General features: G+C 40.1%; 2 long non-coding RNA genes across 2 annotated transcripts; one reads left to right on the top strand and one right to left on the bottom strand.

The window, feature by feature from the left end:
- Positions 1 to 47: 47 nt before the first annotated feature.
- Positions 48 to 5000, bottom strand: LOC109367740. The gene is made up of 3 exons (XR_002115128.1): positions 4895 to 5000; positions 2325 to 2426; positions 48 to 1986 (listed from the first exon to the last, which is right to left on the bottom strand). It is a non-coding gene; the product is annotated as an uncharacterized LOC109367740 (long non-coding RNA).
- Positions 5001 to 5059: 59 nt separating this feature from the next.
- On the top strand, positions 5060 to 6603 carry LOC109367741. Its single transcript, XR_002115129.1, has 2 exons — positions 5060 to 5186; positions 6543 to 6603. It is a non-coding gene; the product is annotated as an uncharacterized LOC109367741 (long non-coding RNA).
- Positions 6604 to 7720: the final 1117 nt, after the last annotated feature.

Below are 7720 nucleotides of genomic sequence, written 5' to 3'. Positions count from 1 at the left end.
AGAAAAGAAAAAAGCAAACAATTTTCATTTTTGTGGGATTTATCGTTTTAATAACACCGCATTCCCCACTAGCACTGCTATTCTATTTTGTTTCCTCTAAGGATCATTTGGAAATTAAAACGTATCTCTGTGTTTTGTAAAATAAATCTGATAATGCTAAATGGAGCAGCTGTAGTTTTCAAAGGAGCTGTAGTTATGTTTATTGAAGTAGACACGAAGAATTTTTTTGAGCCTTTTTTCTTTCAGCACCCAGAATTCTCCATTTGAGTGATGAAGTTTGCTGGGCTGTGGGAGCTTGTGTGTGATTTGTCTGATGCTGCATTGGTAACATTTTGCTTGTGGTGAACTCACTTCAAATGTACGCAGTCCTAAAGTTAGTCCTTCATATCTGTATTTTCACATGTCTTGTGTGTAAACAGAGGAGCAACAACTGTTACTGTGTTGGGAACGGAGGGAGAATAGCTTTCAGTGACTCCTCAAGCATTTCAGAACCTGATGTTTGCTTATCCCTGGAATGTTTGCAGTGGCACTGAAAAAACTTTTCCAGAATTTGGGTATTTTATTAGTGGGAAACACTAAAGCAGTCTGTTTTCTAATCTCTGCTTGTATGACACGCACTTAAAAGATATAACACCTCTCACTCCTCCCTCTGGGGGAAAAAAGAAAAAGGTCAGTAAGAGTTGTGGTCTCCTGTGTGACTTGCGGCCAAAATCAGCAGGCCTGCTTTGCTGACTTGACGTGTTATAAGTTTACAAGTTAGTAAATGACAAAAGCAACATAACATGGGGTAGGGACCTACGTACAAAGAGAGTTTGCGGTGTCAGCTTTATTAGCATGTAACCCTCTGTTATATTGCTACACTGCATCTCTGCCCAAATTTTCACTGATTCTTCTTGCAAGGCAGTGCCTCTTGTGACTTTTATCAGATTAACTATTTTCATTATAACGGTGAAACATTTCTAGTGAGCATTGCAGGAGGAAGTTATATTTCCAGTGGATGGTCCCTTGAAAGCCACAGCCCCTTGTTGAATGTTTCCAGTTTTATTAGTCGATTAAAAGCAAGCTTTTGCAATGTACGGTCCTCTTTTAGTAAAGTTATTTTTCCCAAATGTAGCTCGTGGGGGTAGACAGAAGGCTTTGAGATGGAGGATTAGAGATTACATTGAGTGAGATCTCCAGGTATTCTGAGTGTGAGATGTAAAGCTCTTTCAAGGATAGAAAATAAATGCCTTCTCACAGGTTGGATGGGAACTAATTCCCTTTGTTGCTCGGGGTGGTAAACATTGATTTCCTCTTGGATTGAACAAGTTTAGACAGTGTGAAATTGTCTTTAAGGCAGGGAGCACCCACTGCATCGGCAGGGGCAGATTTTGCTGCGGTTACTGCAGGTTACTGCAACCCTCGTTCTGTGGTGAATCTAGCAGAGCATTTCTTCTAGTTTTTCTAAGTACATAAATTTGCAGAGATTAAGCTGGGAAGCAAAAGGTCTGTCTTGTGAAACGCTTTTGGAAGATGTTCTGCATGTGGCTGTTTTCCAGTTTTATTCTTAATTTTAAAATCAATACAAGTTTATGGTCTAAACCTCTCTTGCAAAAGATTAATTGATGGCCAGTTATTGAGAGCGAATTACAGCAGTGCTGTATTGGATTTTTAAGAGAGACAGATAGGTGTCCATCTAACATTATTACTGCCATTCTATTTTAGCAGATGTCTTCTCATTTGCTATCTGTCACCATGCTGAAAAATAAATGGGCTTGTCCTTCTGATGAGCTAGATGCGTTCCTCAAAAGCTATGGTATGTTCTAGAATTTCCTTTTAAGTGTGATCCGAAGTCCCGAGTTTAACAGCTGTTGGTCTCCCAAGGTCCGTGTTTGGTTCTGCCATGGTCTCTAAATGTCTGCTTCACAAGGAAGTGCCTCAGGAAAGCACTGTCATTAGGTAATATACTTCATCTTCTGTAGAAGTGTCACCTTTTTCTCAATTTCTCTGAAGTCAGATAATATAAAAACAAGAGCTGGAGCAATGACAGATGCATAGATAATATTTGTTTGACATCTCCTTGATGAAGGCTGTCAAGAACACTTTGTTTCTATGGACGTAACCAAATGCCTCAATTCACTTGAGGTATGGAGAAGCCAAAGCCAAGCCTGTCCTCATCTTTCTCAAAGAACAGAGAAGTTAATATACGGTGAGCGCTGTTAGTACAAGTGCATTCATAAGCCTTGCTTTTGCGGGTTATAGAAATATTAAAGCGGTGGATTTTGGGGCAGCCTATCAAGTTTCCAACACCTGCATTTGTTAATAGCACACTCCTTTTAACTTACTATGTGTGAGGATACATCTGCTGGTATCTCTAGGTGCATTGTCAGATAAGGTTTGAGGCGGAGGTCCTCCGGTGAGGAGCTGCTAGATGGCTCCGTTTGTCTCTGCCAACACAAATTTCAAAAGCAGGTTTAATAGTAACCGGGTATTATTTTGGGAGCAGTTTGAGTGTCTGTTGTAGATACAGCTTGGGAAATAAAGCAGCAGATTCCTGTCATAGCATTTATATCTGGAAAAGAGAAAAGTTTGCAGAGGTTTATCAGCACGGTGGTCCCCAGTGTGAAGGACTGTATATTTGCAGAGTGCTGCAGGGGCCAGTCAGCCTGCAGTGGGGGAGGCTGTGGTCTGCCAACCACTTCAGTCCAAGGTTTGCAGAAAAGGATGTCAGGCTATATCCTAGAAGATGCATGAAGTAATCCCTCCCTCGTGCCTGAAGCTGGAGCGTGGCCTTTGGTCCTGGGCACGGCCCAAGGGGATGGGGAGCAGTGCTAGAAGGGGAGTGGGGAGCTAGAAGGCTGATCAGCCTGACAAGCTTGGTGCTTGAAGGGCTGAAAGATTCTTCTATGGACCAGATAACTTCTTAGGACCTCCTTGTAGCCTTGCTTTTTTCTTCATGTAACATGTATGGGTCTGCAGATCTGCTTCAGTTGCTTTTAAGGGCAGGATGTTTTGTAAATACCTTAAATATGTACAATAATACAAGTCATACTGCTGGTTCTGAATTTCTCACTGCAATCCTTGCAAGATTTGGAAGGAAAAATATGCGTAGAAAGAATAACAACTTTTAAAGGCAATCAAGACTGGGTAATTTTCCTCTGGAGAAGAGTGATTTGATAACTATGACTCGGGGTCACATCAAAAACTGCAAGCAGATTTGAGGGTAAAATTGTTTCATTGTCCCTCGTTCTTTCCATTTTATCAAACTGACAATAGTGGAGAGATGTTTTAATTTTTCATATTTCACTTTTTAATTTCATCTATTAAATGAATTTTTAAATAGAAACTTGCTGCTTGCATTTAAGGCCCTTCTACAATCTGAAAATCTTGGCACATTTAATATAAGTGGTAAATTGTAATGGAAGTTACCTGATCATCTCTTCCATATTGCTTTTTACTGCCAATCTCATTATTCAAAAACACATAGCATGTGCCCAGCTGGTGTAACTTAATTATGTTCAATTGTCTACCTTAATTATTAAAGACCAGTTTTTAGAGAGTTGACTTCTATGCCTCATCCAGCTCTGTTGCTGAGAACAGCTCTATGAAAAAACATGTTTTCAAGAAAGCACACATTAAAATTAGGCATTTGTTTTCTTTTCCTTCTACCCTTTCTTTCTAAATGTCTAATTTTATATTCCTTTTCTTTCTAAAGTTCAGTTAGATCACTAAGATACTATCTTGAAACAGACAAGAGCACCAAGACATATGGAACAGAAGCCAAAGGTATACTTTGTCTAAAATTAATGGGCAATCTGACAATGTAATGGCAGGGCAGTTTTTTCTCCCGCTTCTTGACAGAGCCTCCACTGGGTGGTTCTCTTAATGCGGCACAGTGAGAGACAGGTTAGGAGTTTGTTGCTGGCATTGGCAGGTCACCTGTGACACAGCTCACCACGATAGTCAGCTTCATGTAATGGGATGGGGCTATGCAGGGATGGAATGGGATCTCTCATTTGATCCCAGAAATGTTTCTGAGCTTCTATGTTGAATGTTTATCTCTAGAACACGTGTGTCGTTTTGCAACAAGAAGTCCGTAGTGAAAGTGTTGAGAAATGTTTTAATTGCTTTGCTCGGGGCTTGGCTTTATTCCAGGAGGAAAGATAATTTCAGATGCTTTTCATCTCCACTGATTCATTTTTTCTATCCATTCATTAACCACAGCAAAAATGTTTGCCCTGCTTTGCTAGGTGTGTCCTCTTGGACTGCATCCTGTAGGCTGTGCTCCGAATAAATGGAGACGGAGCTTAACCATTTGTTCCAGCCCTCTAATTATAACCACAACAGTCAGAAAATTGATCCAAACTAAATTAAAAACCAAATTGCTGCTGCTGCTGCTCCCACTGTTTGGATTTCCTGAATATTAATTCAGCTGGTGATACTTCTGAAATCGGAGGATTGCTTGTTTTGAAGAAAGAGGGGAGGAGGACGTTTAGCCCGGCTGAGCTGTGACATTGGGAACCTCTCAGTCTGATCTGGGGGTTGGATTCGATGATCTCTTGAGGTCCCTTCCAACCCCTGCAATTCTGTGACTCCGTGATTTTTGACTATTGTTACTATTTTCTTTTCCTTTTCTTCCTCCTCCTCCCTTTTTTGAAAATCCATTTGTGAACCCCCATGGCAAAGTGCACACTAGCCCTGCTGGGGAGAAGACTTCAATAATTCAGAGCGCATTATGCCGGCAATTCAATCAAATACAAAGTTACCTACGTTTCAGCGACATTTAAAATTCCTAGTTATGTAGGAAGTTAATTTGAAGGAGCAGCTGAATGCCTCCTGGAAAACGTGGAGAGTTTCTCTTTAGTACCCATTCTGCTTGCTTGCTCTTATCGTATATTTTCTGCATTTCTCTAACCTTGTTCTTGATGACAAAAGACATTTGCATGAAAACAGGATCTTTGTTTCTTAAGTGTTCATCTGTTCCTGCTGTTTATTTCCCACCTAAAGCCATAATCCTCTGTTTGTAGCATCACAATTGGTTGCGGTGGAAATTATTATGTCGTCACAAACGGAGGATTATGACTTCAGGTGGGGGGATAAGCAGCAGGAACAGATGAACTCTTAAAAGCAAAAATGCTGTTTCATGTAAATGTCCCTGGTAATGAAGAAGAAAGGGAGGCAAAACATGACAGAGAAACAGAAAATTGGTATGAGCAGACTTGAGCCTGAACAGTAGGGCAGCAGATTTTCCTGGAGGCAGGAGCAGCTATTTTAAATTAGGGACATGTCCATGTAGAATTTATTCTCTCTCTCTCTTTTTTTTTTTCCCCTCAACAAAAAAAAACACAACAAAATACTGGTGTTGCTACTCGAATACACAAACGGCTGTTCAGTTTTGAGAGGAATTTTCATCTTTGTCTTTCTCCTTTGTGCATGCATTTGTCAAATAACTTTCAAACTTAAGGGGTTCCCCTTTCTGTGCCTGCTGATGCGGGTTTCCAGGCTGAACCCCACCATTTGCAGTAGAGCATCTGCACTGTGTAAAGCAGGACTACCGTGCTGGAAGCTCATCTAAACCACACTGCTGAACCAATCAGCCAAATGCTTTTCACGGACTGCTTCCATTTAAAACCACAAGCAGCAAGCTGACATTTCTCTTCAGCATCATAAGATGGAAAGCTCTGAAATACCCAGTAGCAATCTCAGCTTGTACCTTATTTTGGTTTTATCTGAGTTTTTTTTTTTTTTTTTTCCCCTCCATGTTGCAGCTGCTCTATTCTTTAGAAAAAAGACATTAAAAAAATTATTGGTGCAAACCAGAAGGTTCATGAGAACAGAAACTAAAATACAGAATAGAAACGAGCATGGGGAAAGATTAATAACAAAGCCTATTGTGTGCTTTCTGTGGTAACAGCCAATTTGACTTGCTTTCATTAAAATTCTCCTTGTTAGCTCGGGTGATGTGTTGGGGTGATGGGCTATTTGATGTCTAAGAAGTGGTGAAAAGTTAGCTGTCTAATGATGGACTAATTAGAAAGCCCATCCTAGCAGGATCCATGAAAATTGATTTGCACAGTGCCATTTTTGCTAATGAGAATCATGAATACATGTTTGCAGTCCCTTACTTACACCAGCTAATGAAGGAGAAGCAATCATTAAGAGCTCGGCTACAATCTATCCAGTTTCCTTTGCCTTTTAGGAATAGCCATACTTTTAAGAAACTCAGCTTAAAATCACACTTTTCACAGTGGAGCAAGCTCTACTCATCTCCCTCCTATAAAATAAATGTATTTTCTGATGTGTCTCTTCTCAAGTTATCCTTGCTGAGCAGGGAGCCGTGTTCTCTGCGCACGGTACAGAAAATTGTCGTTAGGGTGTGAGATGAGAAGAAACCATAAATACTTGGTTTGAGTAAATTAAAATTAATGAGATGATTTTTCCTACAAGGGCATAACATGTACATTCACAACTAGGTCAAACATCTTTAATATTTATGTGTCTAAGACAAACAATAAACCTGTTACTTTTAGTATCTCATTCTATGATTTTATTTATTTATCCAGTTGCTTTCAGATGCTTTTAATCTGCCCAGACGGTGTATGGCCAGCCAGGTCCATATGGCACAAAGGAGATTATCCACAAAATTAGAACTCTTTGCAAAAAAAGAGCTCCTGAATAAAGTGTTGTTGATGAGTGCAGTGTGGTTACCCTTAAGGAAATCCTCAGTTGTCCCTGGGACTCTGTCCTCCCGTCACCTCTCCAGCATCTTGAGGCCTTCTCAGGCCAAAAATGATCAGGTATTGCCTTGTTTTTTTGCTTTCACCTGCATATGTTCCTGTAAATTCTACTATAATTAAAGAAAACTGTAGGCTTATTCAATTATTCCGCAGGTTAGTTGTTTTAAGTGCATTTTGACTGATGTAACCAATAGCTATAGCTGTAGCGTTGCACTCTAGGAACTAGGAGTAGAGAAGTTTTAATACGTTTTTAGTGAAGTGAATATCCCATAGATGCTGTTGAGGAAATAGAAGCTAAAAGTGCAAGCGGATATGAAGCTGAGAGTTAAAGAGAGCCAACAAGGGGCTGATGAGATGTCTTTGTAGGGAGCAACGAGGGAGTCAGCCTGAAGCTCTGTAGTGAAAACCAGAAACAGGGAGAATGGGTAGCTTGAAGGTAGTGTTGCATGGACGGCTTAGAAGGAGGAGGCATAGCAGAGGAATCTGAGAGTGAGTTATCAGAAGAGAAGAATGGAAGAGGAAGGAATGAGAGCGTACCAGTTTCTTAGGTTTTCTTGTTAGCTGATGGGAAGATATTACTGAGAGAAGGACGGTAATTTGTTCTGGGATGGGAGATTATGTACAGACAGTATCACAAATTAATACAACATTGGTGCCAGTGGTTTAAATTTGAACAAGAAAAGTCCAAGTTATGTTAAGGTAACTAATGAAACTGAGTTGTCTCAGTATAACCGGGAAGAAAGATTCTTCCATCTTGCAACAAAGGAATTTGGGTGAAGCCAGCACTTCAGTTTTTTTCTGAAGTTGAGCCTGCCTGGTTTATCTCGCAGTAGAAGTGCGTGCATTTGCTGTCTTAGTTCAAGGAAGTTCCTTTTGCATTAGTTCCCTGAAGCAAAAACCTTATCTGTTTTTAGCAGTGAAAACAACTGTAAGTGCATTCATTTAATGACTTGCTTTTTCCCCTGAAAGAAGAAATTTTCTAATTTAAAAAATTACTTTTAACT

Source organism: Meleagris gallopavo, chromosome 5 (assembly GCF_000146605.3).
Source record: "Meleagris gallopavo isolate NT-WF06-2002-E0010 breed Aviagen turkey brand Nicholas breeding stock chromosome 5, Turkey_5.1, whole genome shotgun sequence".
In the NCBI taxonomy this organism is placed as follows: domain Eukaryota; kingdom Metazoa; phylum Chordata; class Aves; order Galliformes; family Phasianidae; genus Meleagris; species Meleagris gallopavo.
This window is presented reverse-complemented; position numbering and strand designations above follow the sequence as displayed.